The sequence below is a fragment of the Panthera onca genome, chromosome X (assembly GCF_046562875.1).
Source record: "Panthera onca isolate mPanOnc1 chromosome X, mPanOnc1 haplotype 2, whole genome shotgun sequence".
In the NCBI taxonomy this organism is placed as follows: Eukaryota; Metazoa; Chordata; class Mammalia; order Carnivora; family Felidae; genus Panthera; species Panthera onca.
Window position 1 is genome coordinate 35,667,616 of NC_138357.1, and position 17,812 is coordinate 35,685,427.

General features: G+C 39.8%; 1 pseudogene; it reads left to right on the forward strand.

Annotated features, from left to right (window-relative positions):
• The first annotated feature begins 5,704 nt into the window (after positions 1-5,704).
• Positions 5,705-6,619, forward strand: LOC145713884 (small ribosomal subunit protein uS2B pseudogene; annotated as a pseudogene).
• Positions 6,620-17,812: the final 11,193 nt, after the last annotated feature.

Sequence of the window (17,812 nt, forward strand, 5' to 3'; positions counted from 1 at the left end):
TTGGATTTGACAATGTTTCCTTAGATGTGATTCCAAAACGACAAGCAACAAAAGAAAAAAAAAATAGATGAATTAGACTACATCAAAATTAAACCTTTTATGCATCAAATGACACGTTCAAGAGAGTAAATGTATATGTGTGTGTGTGTATATATATATATATATTACATTTACATAGTAAATGTTTAAGTATATATATTACTACATATATTACATTATAAATACTACATTAAACTATTATACTACACTATTATACCACATATATATGTATATTATACTACATATATACATGTATATATACGTATATATATATATATATATATGTAGTAATACATATATAAGCAACTTGACAACAAAAAGGCAATTTAAAACGAGCAAAGGACATGAATAGATATTCCCCCAAAGAAGATATACAATGGATAACAAGCATATGAAAAAATGTTCAACATTATTAGTCATTAGGGAAATGCAAATCAAAACCACAGTGATATACCATTTCATACCCACTAGAATAGGTATAATCAAAACCACAGAAAATAACAAGTATTGATGAGGAGCTAGAGCAATTGACCATCATATATTGGTGGTAGAAATACAAAATGGCATAGTTACTGTGAAAAAGTTTGGTGGTTCCTTAAAAATCTAACAAAATTATCATATGGCCCATTACACACTCCTAAGTATATACTCAGTAGAATTGAGAGCAGATGCTCAAATTAATATTTGCACAAAATGTTAGTTACACTATTTGTAATAGGTAAAAGGTGGAAACAACCTAAATGTCCAACAACTGATGAATGGAAGAATAAAACATAGTATGTTCATAAAATAGAATATCATAAAAGGAATAAGGAATAAAATTCTGATACATGTTATAACATAGAAGAACCATGAACATACTGTGTGAGTAAAAGAAGCTAGACACAAAGGCGGCATAGGAACCCATTTATATGAAATACCCAGTAAAGGCAAATTCTTAAAAAAAAAAAAAAAAGAAAAAAAAGAAAAAGAAAAGAGATTTGTAGTAGCCAAGGGATTGGGAGGGATTGGGAAGTGGAGAACGACTACTTAATGGGTAAGGGGCTTCCTTTTGGGGTGATGAAAATGTTCTGGAACCACTATCTAGTGGTTATGGTTGCACAACATTGTGCATTTGCTAACTGTCACTGAAATGTTCTTCTTACATGGTGTATATGGCTAATTTCGTTACGTGTATTTTGCCTCAATAAGAAAACTTGAAGCAGAAAAAAAGTAGATCTCATTTAATGTCCTTTTGGTCATTAAGTGTTCATATTCCAGAGCTCATATTTGTTCCTGATGGTAGTGTCAGTCCTATATGACATGACCCAGTGCCTTTGTACTCTGTGGGTACCCCTTGTATGTGCCTACCTTTCAAGTGTTAATTCTTTCTTGCGTTGAGCCACATTCGTTGGTTCTTGGTGGATTGCTCCACTGAGGTGCTCTTATGATGGTTTCAAGTTATGGACGATACATTTCCTCCCTGGCTCTTTATGACTGTGTTTCGTCCAGACCCTAGCGTCTAATGCAATATCTATTTTTGGGTCACCAACCAAGCTGGCAATCCTCTTGAGCAGAATCCATTTCAAGACGACTCAGCTTTGTTTACTCCCACAAGACCCATAACTGTCTTATGGTAAATGTGTACCTTTGCCCCGTCACTGGTGGAGCTGCAGCTCTCTGTTTACTTTCCCCATGTCTCTCCCTGCTCTGTACCACAGGCTTATTAAGTCAAACCTTACGTGCCCTCCGTCTTTTTCAACGATGGTTATTTGGCCCTCCCTTATATAACTTGGCAATGGGTGCTTTCTGTTGGCAGGCCGATTTTAGTGATATAACCATTTCACCATATCTTAGCATGTTTTGGTGTACCATCTAACTTGAGCATGTGAGGCTAACTTAGCCCCTATTTACTTGTTCTCTTAACTTTCAAGCCTTTGCTGAAACTCTGAGCCCTTGGGAACAGTCATATTTAACACCGTGTTTTATTAGTAATTTATTTGTTATCCTCTTGTTACGCCTAGCCATTTAGATTTCGCTCAGCTTCCCTTATCTTACATTTTCACAATCATCATTCTGCTTGGCAACCTAAGGAACTTCCTTAAGATCTCCTTTACTCATCAGATCACAAAGTATTGTAAATAACAATTTTATCTTATATAAATAATTTTTTTCTCTCGCAATTTTCTCGCCATGATTTTTTTTTATTAGAAAATAATAACTTCTAGGGGCATCTGAGTGGCTCAGTCGGGTGAGCGTCCAACTCTTGATTTCAGCTGAGGTCATGATTCCAGGGTTGTGGAATGGAGCCCCACATTGGGCTTGCGATTTTCTCTCTTCAACCCCCATCTCTCTCTCCCTCTCTGCCCCTTTCCCCCAATTGCGTGTGCTCTCTCTCTAAAATAAAAAAGAAAAGAATAAGTTCTGGGCAAAGTATGACTAAGAAGCCTGTTCCTTTTAGAAACAATATGTCCTATTTTCTTCGACCATTGGCTGCTTCTACTTTATAAATGCAGGCATACCTCATTTTACTGCGCTTTGCAGATACTGTGTTTTCAACATATTGAAGGTTCGTGGGAACCCCACATTATCGTGGGAACCCCACCCCACATATAAAGTCTATCGGCATCATTTTTCCAACAGCATTTGCTCGCTCTGTGTCTCTGTCACATTTCGGTAATTCTCATAATATTTCAAATTTTTTCATTAGTATTGTATTTGTTATGGTGATCTGTGACCAGTCATCACGACTTGCTTAAAGCTCAGATGACGGTTAGCATTTTTTAGCAACAAAGTATTTTTAAAATTAACATATGTGCATTGGTTTTTAGACTCAATGCTATTGCATACTTAATAGACTATAGTATAGCTTAAACATAACTTTTATATGCACTAGGAGACAAAAGAGTCATTTGACTTGCTTTATTGCAATATTTGTATGATTGCAGTGGTCTGGAACTGAACCCGCAATAATTCTGAGGTATGCCTGTACCTTATCTGACAAATAAAAAACAATTGATAAATTTATCATATGTACCATCAAATAGCTGTAGCTTTTTTTTTTTTTGCAAACTGTTGTCATTCAAGGGATAAAGTTTATTTTTAATATTCTGAAGTCTTTATCTCTCTCCTATCCTAATATCACCTAATACCAAATTACTGTAAAACGCTCCTTACATACTGCTGTTTGTTTTTTGCTTTGGGAAAAGAATCAGGGTGAGAACTGACAATGTGATTTACTTCATGCTGCACAGGAAATTCACAAATAGAGCCAACACGGAGAGCGCTATTATTCCCAGTAATTGACATTATCCAAGCTAAATTACATTACCTATGAAGTTTGAATAATAACCAAACACAGTCTAGGAGTTCTTTGGAATTGCTTTCTGACTCGAAAAAAACAAACAGGGTTTCTTCAACTCTACTTATTTCTTTGGGACCAAGTTATCGCTGTCAACCTTATGATCTACTGCGCGCTTCTGAAATGTGATTCTTGTAATTCTTTGTGTCCCCTGAATAAACTGCTTAATTTGGTCCCGAAAAAGAAGTGTCTGCAAAATGATTAAGGTAATGTTGTGTAATTATGTACGCTGTCACAATGTAATTAACGTGATAACTACACAAAGATATAACCTTAGATATCCTGTACGACATGGTCTCACATTAAAAAAAATTTTTTATGTTTATTTTTGAGAGCAAGAGAGACAGAGCATGAGTGGGGGAGGGGCAGAGAGAGAGGGAGACACAGAATCCGAAGCAGGCTCCAGGCTCTGAGCTGTCGGCACAGCTCGATGTGGGGCTCGAACTCACAGACAGTGAGATCATGACCTGAGCCGAGTCGGCAGTTCAACTGACTGAGCCATCCAGGGCCCCCGGCATGTTCTCACATTTAATGGAGATAGTATAATTTATGGAGGTTGATTGCTAATCTGTCCTTCACGGCACACACAGGCCAAGTAAAAGAGGGGAATAAAGAGGCAGCAATTTCGCGGGTTCAAGTGACTGAGAGTGCTTTAGGCATTTTGCTGATCTTTAAATACACTGTTGCTCAAATAAATCTTTAAGCTTCCTGACTGGACTGTACAATAGGCTGTGGTTTCATTTGAAGATTTTCCCACATTCCTTCCACCACCCGTGAACTGCTGTATAACACACGGACACCAGGAAAGATAGAATGACACATTTCAGAGCATTTTGGAAGGTTGAATATCGTTCAGCGTGGATCCTCTTATGTAATGGCTCCAGGACCCCACTGCACATCAATCTTATCTGAGGATCTTTAAGAAATATACATGCCTAGGGGCGCCTGGGTGGCTCAGTCGGTTGAGCGTCCGACTTCGGTTCCGGTCATGATCTCGCGGTTCGTGAGTTCGAGCCCAGCATCGGGCTCTATGCTGAAAGGTCGGAGCCTGCTTCGGATTCTGTGTCTCCCTCTCTCTCTGACCCTCCCCCATTCATGCTCTGTCTCTCTCTGTCTCAAAAATAAATAAACATTAAAAAAAATTAAAAAAAAAAAGAAATATACGTGCCTATCCTCATCCTTGGTGTTAGGATTAACTTTGGCCAAGGTGGAGGGAGAGGTTTGGGGGGAGATACTCCTGCTTTAGTACAAACTCTTTCTGTTCAATATGATGAAACAGACCTAGGGAAGGGAGGCTACAAGGCAAAGGTCATAGCAGTGAGTAGCAGGGGTAACACTCCTAGGACTGTGTCTCTCCATTTCTGTCACATGATATCCTTTTCTGAAAAACATTAGAAAGTAAAACCGTTATTCAATAACTGAGATTTCAATTTTTTAATGTTTATTTTTGAAAGAGAGACAGAGCACAGTTGGGGAGGGGCAGAGAGAGAGGGAGACACAGAATCCGAAGCAGGCTCCAGGCTCTGAACTGTCAGCACAGAGCCCGACGTAGGGCTCAAACTCACAAACCGTGAGCTCATGACCTGAGCCGAAGTCAGAGGCTTAATCTTTTGATTTTGTATATAGGATCTAGAAATCCTTAATTTTGAATCGGTCAACTTTATCAAATTTTTTTTGCCATGGGGCAATGACTGTGATTATCTTGGACTAATGAAACTTTAATTGTTGGGGCTGGGGAGAGAAGCAGGTCATGTCATCAGGGTATAAAAGTTGGAACCCTATTGACAATAAAGAAAGGAAGTGAGGGTGGATTTGGGGCAGGCAACCTACAGTGTCTGCTGTGCTAAAGCACAGCCCATAAGATCCTATATGGTATGGCCCATCCCTATTCTTCTGTCCTCATCTACTCCCTTCACCCATCTATACTGCCATTCACTGTGTTCTACTTTAGAGTCTTTACACTTTCTGCTTCTTTTGCCTGGGATGTGGAAGGAAATGACTGGGCAAGAAACCAACACTGTCTGCCAAAAGCCCATTTTCATATCCTTTATTTCATCACCCAAACAAGTTAACTGAGGTAGGAAGGGGAAACTCAAGGTGGGGGCCACTTCCCCTTCTAATAATCTTGCTCACATTCTCTCTCCTGCTCACCTAATAGAGTGGCAGAATGTTTTGTGTATCTTAGTGTGTTCTCATATGGTGCCTCAGTTGATTCTTATGCAAGATCCACAAGGTAGGCAGAAGAGCCCAGAGAGGTCAAGTGATCTACCTAGAATCATCCAAGTGACTCTTGGATCAAAAACCATTTTACCTTTCCATGCTACCCAGGGAGGGGTCCGTATGGCATTGTTTTGCGTTCCCGTCGTAAGTTAAAGGGGAACTTTCACAATGGCCAGAGCCCTTGACGTCCTGCAAATGAAGGAGGACGATGTCCTCAAATTCCTTGCAGCAGCAACCCACGCAGGTGGTGCCAACCTTGACTTCAAATTGGCACAATACATCTACAAAAGAGAAGTGATGGTATCTGCATCATAAATCTGAAGAGAACCCGGGAGAAGCTTCTGCCAGCACCTCGAGCCACTGTTGTCATTGAAAACCCAGCTGATGTCAGTGTCCTATCATCCAGGAATACTGGCCAGCAAGGTGTGCTGAAGTTTGCTGCTACGATTGGAGCCTCTACTACTGCTGGTAACTTCGCTCCTGGAACCTTCGCTAAACCAGATCCAGGCAGCCTTCTGGGAGCCGAAACCTCTGGAGGTTACTGGTCCGGGGGTTGACCACCAGCCTCCCACAGAGGCATCTTATGGTAAGCTGCCCACCAACACTCCACCATTGCCATCCATTGCAACAGCAAGGGAGCTCGTTCAGTGCGTCCGACGTGGTGGCTGCTGGCCTGGGAAGTTCTGTGCGTGCGTGACACCGTTTCCCGTGAGCCCGCAGGGGAGGTCATGCCTGATCTCGACTTCTAGAAAGATCCTGAGGGGACGGAAAAAGGAAGAGAAGGCTGCTGCTGAAAAGGCTGTGACCGAGGAAGAATTTCAGGGTGAATGGATGGCTCCAACTCCTGAATTCATCGCTACCCAACCTGAAGTCACAGACGGGTCTGAGGGCGTGCGGGTGCCCTCTGTGCTTATTCAGCAGATCCCGACTGAAGACTGGAGCCCTCGGCCTGCCGCCGAAGGCTGGTCTGCAGCTTCCACTGTTCAAGCCACTGAATGGGTACGAACAACCGCTGAGTAGTCTTAAGCGGCTCTCCCACAAGGGCAAACAAAATGGAAATAACGATGACGGAAAATAAACAGTCGCTCACAAAACAATTCTTTCACACAACTGTGACTCCTTACGCCTTGGTCCGTACAGTCTTTCAATCGACCGTCCACTGTTAACTGTGATCATACTCCCACTTCTTTCATTTGCGAAACACTGCACTAGATAATAACAGGGGATCGTTTGGACAAAGGAGCTGAAAGAAACTGTAGAAAGAGAATGAATTTAGTCGAGGGGGAAATATATGCCAAATCATGCCTAGGTCTCAGTACTCAGGCAGTAGGAAATCTGAGCCCACAGTCCAGTTAAGCCAGCCATTTGCATAAACCTCAGCAGGAAACTCCAGAATGGCTTTGCACCTGCTCCAAAATATTGGCAAACGAAGCACTTTGAAACAGGCCAACCAGGGTGCATTGGAAGTAGGCTTCAGAGGCTTGCTCATGCCTAGCCAGTTTGCAGTAAGCCCAGATGGTCTCATACTGTGTTGCTTATATCATACAGGATGGCTGTGGATTCTGACATTCAAATGTCTATTGCAACATCCATTTTTTTCAGTCCCCCCACCAAAAAGATGAAAGCAGCCAAAAACAAAGCCATCCCCCTCCTAACTAAAATCAGATTTGATGTGACCATTATCTTTTATCATGAATTATGTACTTCTGTTTACCTGATTATTGCTTGAGGTATCATAATATATGACTGGGCCTGACGAGCTGTTTTCATTTGAATACACCATCTGAAAAAAACCCAATTTTCTTTGTTTAGGTGTGTGGGTTTAAATGTGTATGTCTGTTTGTGCAGGTGGTTTTGCGTTGTACACGTTCTATGTAGGAAAGAATTTTTGCTGTTTTATTTTTTCCTCTATGTGAAAGCGTGCCTAATAGGACATTTACAGGGCTATACATGAGCTTAATTAGAAAGATGCGATTAACATTATGAGTCTTCTGTTCGGCTTCTTATGTGCTTAACAGTGTACTATCCTGTACCTCCCTCAAGCCTCATACCCAAACCCTACTTTCATCCCTAGATGTATCGTCTATATTATATTTGTTTTTTTAAATTTTTTTAATGTTTATTTATTTTTGAGACAGAGAGAGACAGAGCATGAATGGGGGAGGGTCAGAGAGAGAGGGAGACACAGAATCTGAAACAGGCTCCAAGCTCTGAGCTGTCAGCACAGGGCCGACGCGGGGCTCAAACTCACAGACCATGAGATCATGACCTGAGCTGAAGTCGGACGCTTAACCGACTGAGCCACCAAGGCACCCCTGTCTATATTATATTTGTATTTAAATACAGCTCACTGTTTTCCTTTACCATTGGAGTAAATGCTTTGCATGGTCTATTTTTATTATTTAAGAGATTTTCTTTGTTCCTAAATTTCAGTGATTTGGAAAATAATATTTTAAGGGACAGAATATTTAAAATGAAAATATTCAATGGAACAGAATAGAGTCTATAAAGAGACCCATGCTTGGGTTTGATCCTAGGTAAGCTATTAAATTGCCCTAAGTTCCATTTTATGCATAAAAAAGGGACGATTTTCATACTTCTCTAAAAAGTTTTAGTGATTGAATACTTAATGAAGCATAAGGGAACACTTCTATATTCATCTTATGAGGCAAGCATTACCCTGATATTAAAACTCAGACAAGGACACTACAAGAAAAGGAAACTACAGGCCAATATACCTAAAGAACATGGATGCAAAAATCCTCAACAAAATATTAGCAAACTGAGTTCAATAATAGATTAAAAGGATAATTCGCCATAATTAAATGGGATTTATTCCAGAAATGCAAGATGGTTCGACATCTGCAAATCATGTGATACACTACATTAATCAAATGAAGGATAAATATCATATGACTGTCTTAATAGATGCAGAAAATGTATGCAACAAAATTCAACATCCATTCACGATAAAAGCTCTCAACAAAGTGGATATGGAGGGAATGTACTTCAACATAATAAAGCCCGTGTATGACAAACCCACAGCTAACATCAGACTCAATGGTGAAAAGCTGAAAGCTTTTCTTCTAAGATCAGGGACAAATAAGTATGTCCACTCTTACCACTTTCATTCATATAGTGCTGGAAGTCCTAGTCAGAACAATTTGGTAAGAAAACAGAAATACAAGGCACCCAAATACGAATGGAAGAATTAAATCTGTCTCTATTTGCAGATGGCATAATATTATACATAGAAAACATTAAAGACTCCACCAAAACACGGCTGGAATAAACAAATAACTTCAGTTGAGTCACAGGATACAAAATCAATATACAAAAGTCAGCTGCATTTTATACACTAATAATGAACTATCAGAGAGTAAAATTAAGAATCACACTTATAATTGCACCAAAATAATAAGATACCTAGGAATAATAAACCACCAAGAAGGTGAAGGATCTTATGCTGAAAACTGTAAGAAATTGATGAAAGAAACTGAAGAGGTCACAAAAATTGGAAAGATATTCCATGCTCAGGGATTGGAGGAATTCATAGTGTTAAAATGTCCATACTACTCAAAGCATTCTACAGATTCAGTTGCAATCCCTACCCAAATTCCAATGGCAATTTTCACAGACATAGAATAAAAAAATCTTAAAATTTGTATGGAACCACACACACATTTAAAAAACCCAAATAGCAAAAGCAATCTTGAGAAAGAATTTTTGAGAAAGAGAGAGAGAGAGAAGGAGACAGAGACAGAGACAGAACATGAGTGGGGGAGGGGCAGAGAGAGAGGGAGACACAGAATCCGAAGCAGGCTCCAGGCTCTGAGCTGTCAGCACAGAGCCTGACGTAGGGCTCGAACTCACAAACCGTGAAATCGTAACCTGAGCCGAAGTCGGAGGCTTCACCGACTGAACCACCCAGGTGCCCCAAAAGCATATGTTTTAGGTGAATGTGTTCAGCTATCTTTTAATTCCATCAGATCAATGGAATAGAATAGACGGCCCAGAAACAAACCCGTGGATGTACGGTCGGTTAATTTATGGCAACAGAGCCAAAAATACATAATAGGGAAAGGACAGCCACTTCAATAATTGTTGGGAAAACTGGACAGCCATATTCAAAAGAATGAAACTGGAGCCCTATCTTACACCATACACAAAAATCAACTCAAAATGGATTAAGGACTAAAACATAGGATCAAAAGCCATAAACCTCCTAGAGAAGAGAAAACATAGTGGGTAATGTCTTTGACATCAGTCTTGGCAAAGTAAAAAGCTTCTGCACAGTCACGAAAACTATCAACAAAATGAAAAGGCCACCTAAGGAATGGGAAGAAATATTTATAAATCACATATCGGATAAAAGGTTAATATCCAAAATACATAAAGAACTCATACAACTCAAAAAACAAACAGTATAAAAAAATTATAGAACTTGCCAATAAACAAAAGTGAAAAGCAGACTAACATCTCAGGAGAATAAGGGGCAGAGGCTTTAAACAGATATTTTATATAAAAGAAAATAGAGGGGCGCCTGGGTGGCTCAGTCGGTTCAGGGTCCGACTTCGGCTCAGCTCATGATCTCACGGTTGGTGAGCTGGTTGGTGAGTTCGAGCCCCGCTTTGGGCTCGTTGCTGTCAGCACGGAGACAGCTTCTAATCCTCTGCCCTCCTCTCTCGCTGCCCCTTCCTCCACTCAAAAATAAAAATAAACATGAAAAAAAGATTCTCTCTCTTGCCCTCTGCCTCTCCACCCCATTCGCTTGTGCTGTCTCTCTCTCTCTCTCTCTCTCAAAAAATAAATAAATAAATAAATAAATAAATAAAAAAGATAGAAATGACCAAAGTCAGTACTCAGACTTTATTAGCAATCAGGGAATCTGGTGAATCCTGAATTCTACTCCCTCTACTACTGCCTTTCATGTAGTGATCATAACAGGAGAGGAAATGTGAGTTCATTAGTTACAGTGAGCTGAATTGTATGCCTTCCAAAAGATACGCCAATATCCTAATCCCCAAAACCTTTCAATATTACCTTATATGGGAAAATATCGGGTTGATTTAAGTGTCTTGAGAAGAGAAGTTTATCTTGGATTATTGGGATGGACCCTAAGTGCAGTCACAGGTGTCCTTATAAGAGAGGGGTAGAGGGACTTTCGACACACGCAGAGAGAAAAAAGCAATGCGAACACGGAATCCGAAATTAGGCTGGTGCAATCAACAAGCCAAGAAATACCAAGCAATGCTGACGGTCACCAGATCCCAGAAGAGACATGGAACGGATTCTCCCTTAGAGCCAGAGGGACTATGGCTCTTCCGACACCATGACTTTAGATTTCTGGTTTCCAGAACTGGGAGATAATTGATTTTTGATTTCTGTTGTTTTAAGCTACCAAGTCTGTGGCCATTTGTGACGACGGTCCTAGGAAATGAAAAGACTAATATTTGCTTATCTAATCTGGCCAATAGAAAGGATGGGCAGGTGCTCTGATGGTCCTTAAATGCAACACAATTGGTTTCTGCTTTCCTCAATACCACCCATCTAAAAACAATTGTTTCCCCTCAGTTTGAAAAAAAAAAAATTAAAGATTGATAATATCCAGTATTAGCAAAATATGGGTCAAAGTTCCATCTCATACACTCCTCATTAGAAGAGTACACTCTTATTAGTACAGTCTTTTAGAATAATTGTCAAAGACTATTCAATTTTTTTTAAGTTTATTCATTTATTTTGAGAGAGAGAGAGCATGTACGCAAGCTGGGCAGGGGGACAGAGAGAGAGAGAGAGAGAGAGAATCCCAGGCAGGCTCGGCACTGACAGAGCAGAGCCTGACATGGGGTTCGAGGTCAGGAACTGTGAGACAATGACCTGAGCTGAAATCAAGAGTCCCGACTGAGCCACTCAGGTGCCCAATGCCTATTTAATTTTAAAGCCTACACAGGGGGGCGCCTGAGTGGCTCAGTCAGTTAAGCATCCAACTTTAGCTCAAGTCATGATCTCAGCTCAAGTCACGGTCTCAGGGTTCCCGAGTTTGAGCCCGGCGTCGGGCTCTGTCCTGACAGCTCAGAGCCTGGAGCCTGCTTCGGATTCTGTGCCTTCCTCTCTCTCTGCCCCTCTCCCCCGCCCCTCTCTCTCAAAAATAAATAAACATTAAAAAATTTTTTAAATAAAAAAACAAAGCTTGCACAGCAATTCTACCTCTAAGTCTATTCTGAACAATATTTTCACTCTTCACTGCGAGGCACAAGAATATTCATTGCAGTATTGAGGAAAAGGAAAAGATATATTCACTTATATGTCCCAGAATGGAAAATAGGTAAATCAGATCTGGTTTAGCATATTAAGTGCTGGTTAAAAAAGAAAGCAATCGATTTATATAACTGACATGGAATGCTTTATATCATGCATACTTTTATTGGAAAAAGATCAGAGCATAGGATGTATAGGCTAATAAATATAATTATGAAAGGAAAGACCTTAAGTCCTTCTGCAACACCACTGTTCCCACCGTAGTCCAATCTACCACCTTCTGTGTCCTTACCATTGGGCGTCTCTCAGCCTCTCGGGGACTTGATTTACATTTTCTATCACAGGCATTTGGCCCAATAACCAATACACCTCTGGTACTTCTCAACTCATCTTGGTGTCGGTGTCTCAGTGGAGCAAGACTAACACCGTTATCTAACGCGGCTTCCTTCAGTCAGTATTTCCTCTTTTTGTTTATTTTCTTCAGAGTATTAATGTAACCAGAGATGATGGATAACTTGTGTACTCATTGCCCTCCCATTACACCATGAGCTCCATGAAGACCTTATTTGTTCTGATTCATCCTGTGTCCCCAGATTGGTGCGTGGCACTAATTAGGTACTCAGTAGATAACTGTTGAACCAATTGATCTATTCATCAATCATGGGGTGAACAAAGAAAAGGTGAAACTACAAAATCGTGCTAGGGGTATTAAAAAGAGGTGGGGCGCCTGGGTGGCTCAGTCGGTTAAGCATCCGACTTGGACTCAGGTCACGATCTCGGCAGTTCGTGGGTTCGAGCCCCTTGTCGGGCACTCTGCTGAGAGCTCAGAGCCTGGAGCCTGCTTTGGATTCTGTGTGTCCCTCTCTCTCTGCCCCTCCCCTGCTCTCTCTCTCTCTCTCTTTCTGCCAAAAATAAAAAATAAACATTAAAAAATTTACAAAAATAAGAAGAGTTAGCAATGCTTAAGTTTACCTATAGTGAGGAGAGTAAGATTGGGGGACAGTTTAGAAGAAGAAATTTCAAATTTTCTTCTGTGTATTTCTAAAATTCAGCAAATTTGTGTTTTCCTCACTTAATTTATAATTTCAAAGAAATTAAGATAAACTAGGTAAAAATTAAAAGATGAATCACTCATATCGGTGGAAGAAAAAGAATTCAAACCAAGTGCCAGTAGAAATCAAAATAATTCATTATTACATTCACTTTATGATAATCTTAATGAGATTTTAAAACTTATTATACATTGTAGTATCCCTTTATTTAATGAATATAAGATAATCTTCATACTTGCTTCATAATCCCATAATATAAAGGGAGAATGGGTAATGATTAGAATATGTGAGAAAAGGATGCTTCCAGAGTCACTGCATGACAAGGCACAAAATAGTGTCTAGCGTTCTCTAATCCTCATTTGTGATCTTATGATGATTAAGGAAAAGCTGCCCAAAAGAATTAATAATAGATTTTAGGAAAGGCATGTTGTCAGGTAAGCACAAGGACGTCATTTTAAACATATGAGACCTCAAAGTATTAGCTGAGATTATACAACTTCAGCAAACCAATAAGGCAGGTGTAGGAAAGCGGTGTCTGTTATAACAAACTCAGTGCTTTTCAATGCCTACGATGTGTCGGGTGTTGAGGTAGCAAATTTGGATAATAAAGTCACAGTTCTTAAGCTCCTATGACTTATTAGTTTAATGGAGAAGTCTGGTGTGCAGGTGCATAAACGTCTTTTTTCAATGTTTATTTATTTTTGAGAGACAGAGAGAGACAGAGGGTGAGCAGGGGAGGGGAGAGAGAGAGGGAGACACAGAATCCAAAACAGGCTCCAGGCGCCGAGCTGTCCGCACAGAGCCCGATGCGGGGTTCGAACTCACGGACCGCGAGATCGTGACCTGAGCCGTAGTCGGAGGCTTAACCGACTGAGCCACCCCGGTGCCCCGAGGTGCATAAATATCTTATGATGTGCACTATCAACAAATGTGGTGGCAGCGTGGACCAAGGACAGTGGTGGTAGAAAGGAAAAGTACCACCTGCATTCTGTGTGTTAAGGATGCTGGAGAACAAAGTGGAAGGAGCTCAAAGCTGGAGAATGAGGCTGAGGCAAGACATGGAGAGGCTTTGGACAATATGCTAAGTAATTTGGACTTCTTCTCAGGGGACAGAAATAGTCTTTATCATCACTTTGGACAATAGGTGTTATGTAGGAGAGTAAAATCAGATTTGTATTTCAAAAAAAGATTACTGATGGCAGTGTGGAGAATAGATTGTAAGAATATGGGTACTTGAAGACCATTTTTGAGCCTGTTGCACTCGTGATGACGAGTGACTAAAATGGCATGGTTATTAGGGAAATGAAACATTGGGGGTAGATTTCAAAGATATTTACTAGAATAGATATGAGTATTTGACAGGTTGGATATGAACGGAGATGGTCAATGCAAAGATGAATTAGAGGACTGATCTAGAAGTTTAGGCTATCTCCCTAATTTCTTAGTTTGATTTTTGCTGCCATTGACAAACAAAAAGACAAAAAGGAAACTCAAAAGTGAGCAGAGTTGAAAGTGGGGTAGGGATAGACTTAATATTGGACTTCTGAGTTTGAAGTGCAAATGTAATATACAGGTGGAAGCGTGTGACAGGCATTTGGGTTTGTAGAAATGAAACTCAAATCAAAGATGTGGAGAAAACAGAGAAGGAGGCAAACCATAAGAGACTCTTAAATACAGAGAACAAACTGGGGGTTGCCGGCGGGGGTGGGGGTGGGGGGATGGGCTAAATGGGTGATTGACATTAAAGAGGGCACTTGTTGGGATGAGCACTGGATGTCCTATGTAAGTGATGGATCACTAAATTCTACTCCTGAAACCAATACTACACTGTATGTTAACTAACTCGAATTTAAATAAATTAATTAAAAAAATAAAGATGTGGACAAGACATCCACTCTGGGGAATGACAGTTGAAATCACAGGCTTTCTACCACATTTTCCAAAATTTCTCCTGTCACCGTTCATGGCTAAATTAAAAATCCGTATAAGACCAGTTATTTTTAATGCTGTGCTTACATTGTAATCAGCTGGGGAGCTTTCTTATTTGTTATTTATCTTTTATTTTCTTTTATTTTTTTATCTATTCTCCAGTTAGTTAACCTACTGTGTCGTTTTGGTTTCAGGAGCAGAACCCAGTGTTTCATCACTTACATATGACACCCAGTGTTCATCCCAACAGGTGCCCTCTTTAATGCCCATCACCCATTTTCCCCACCCCTGTCAACCTTCAGTTTGTTCTCTGTATTTAAGACTCTCTTTTGGTTTGCCTCCCTCTCTGTTTTTATCTTCTTTTTCCTTCCCTTCTCCTACGGTCATCTGTCCAGTTTCTCAAATTCCACCTCTGAGTGACATCATATGATGCTTATCTTTCTCTGACTTATCTCGCTTAGCGTAACACATGCTCGTTCCATCCCTGTTGTTGCAAATGGAAAGATTCCATTCTCTTTCATCGCCAAGTAGTATTCCATTGTATATATATGCATCTTCATAATCCATTCATCAGTTGATGGACATTGAGCTCTTTCCATACTTTGGCTATTGCTGATAGCGCTGCTATAAACATGGGGGCGCATGTGTCCCTTCGAATCAGCATTTTTGTATCCTGTGGATAAATTCCCAGTAGTGCTATTGCTGGGCCGCAGGGTAGTTCTAGTTTTAATTTTTTGAGGAACCTCCATACTGTTTTCCAGAACGGCTGCACCAGTTTGCATTCCCACCAGCAGTGCAGAAGAGACCCTCTTTCTCCTCATCCTCGCCAATATCTGTTGTTGCCTGAGTTGTTAATTTTAGCCACTCTGACCGGTGTGAGGTGGTATCTCATTGTGGTTTTGATGTGTATTTCCTCATCTGGGAGTTTTTTTAAAAAACACTACCGTAGATCGATTAATTCGGAATCTCTATGGGTGAAACTTAGGTAGTGATACCTCTTTTTAATACCCCCAGCAAGATTTTGGCTTCTTATTAGTTTATTCCTAGTGATTGGCATTTTATGTTATTTACGTAGGCTTTACATTTTATTTCCCAGTTTTTTGTTGCTATTATGTAAAAACACAGTCAATTTTGTATTAATTACAGTTCTAGTCGTGTTGTTGTTGTTCTTCTAGTGGATTCCTTAGCACTCGCACATAAATAACTGCGCCTTCTTTTGTTAAGTACCACTTATTCTTAATGCATGATCCTTGCCATATTTTGAAGTATTTGATTTGTTAATATTTCATGAAGGATTTTATATCAGCGCACATATGGGATATTCTTTACTTGTTATGTGCTCATCAGGTTTTACAATCAGGTTACGTTGGTCTCATAAAATGAGTTACAAAGTTTTCCCTCCTCTTTTATTTTCTGAGAGCTTTTGCATAAACCTGATATTAATTTTTTTCCTTAAACAGTTGATGGGAGTCAAGAGTGAAGCCTTCCGGGCCAAAAGTTTTCATCGCGGAAATCTTTTTTATTTCGAATGCAATTTCTTTATGGGATACACTGTAATGTCCATTTTTTATTGTTGTGTTTTGTTAAATTGTGTCTTTTGAGGAAATTGTGTATTTCTTGGAATCTGTTGAATTATTATCATAGAGTACTTGGACATAGTTCCGTATATTTGGCCCATAAGAAAATAAGTGGAAAGAAATTATAAAAATCTCTGACTCATAGCATAGCGGGCGGTATGAACTTTATGCTCACTGATCAGTTCTCCTTCCCCTCCAAGTCCCATGGGGGTGATGTGGAGTGAGCCTAGATGGATACCGAGCACCTAACTTCATAGAAAAATGAGAGATTCATGAAGAATCATCTCCCAATATTTGCTTCTTCATTGTTGTTACTACCTGTGTTTTTTCCCATTGTCTTTCTTCTACATTCTTCATAATTGTTCATAAATCTGACAAAGATTTTCAAGGCACGGTGGTTCATTTTCTGCCTCCTTAATGATTGCTCTTACTTTCATTATTGTGTTACAGTGACTTTTTGTTTGAGTCTTGTTTTGTTTTTTGTTTTTTTTTCTTTCTTGCACTTTCAAGGATGGACGCATAAATCCCTACTTTTAAACCATCCTTATTCTCTGATGCGTGCATTTAAAGATAAGATTATCGGGGAGCTTGGGTGGCTCAGTCGGTAAAGTGTCTGACTTTGGCTCAAGTCATGATCTTGAGGTTCATGGGTTCGAGCTCCGTGTGGAGCTCTGTGCTGACAGCCCAGAGCCTGGAGCCTGCTTCGGATTCTGTGTCTCCATTGCTCTCTGCCCCTCCCCTGCTTGCACTCTGTCTCTCTCTCTCTCTCAAAAATAAATAAAACATTACAATTTTTTTTTAAATAACAACAAATTAAGATAAAACTACCTTATTGCCACTTTACCTGCCTCCCACAGTTTTTGATATGTTCTGGTTTCATTATTATTTCATTTTTATTCAGTTCTAGGTAGTTCCCAATTTCCATCAGAATTTCACATTTGACCTTTATTTAGAAATGTATTTCTGAATTTCCAAATATTTAGTAATTTCCTAGATAGCTTACTGTTAATCATTTCTAATTTAGTTATGTCGTGGCCAGGGAATATATTATCTCTGAGGTAGATCATTTGCAATACAGCGAGACATGTTTTATCGCCTAACGTAAGACCTATGTTGATGAACGCTCGTGAGCACTAACAAAGGATATATATTTCTGTAGCTATTGGGTGTATATTGTATTGTATGAATGTCATTTAGATCATGTTTGTTGAGAGTATTGTTCAAATAAGCTCTATTATTACCGAATTTTTGGCTATTTGTTCCATCAGTTTCTAAGACGGGGTTGTGGAAGTTTCCAAGCATGATTGTTGATTTTTCTGTTGGTCACTTTCCTTCAGACTATTTCAGTTTATTGTGTCTGAAGCTCTGTTGTTAGGTGCCTACGCATTTATGGTAGG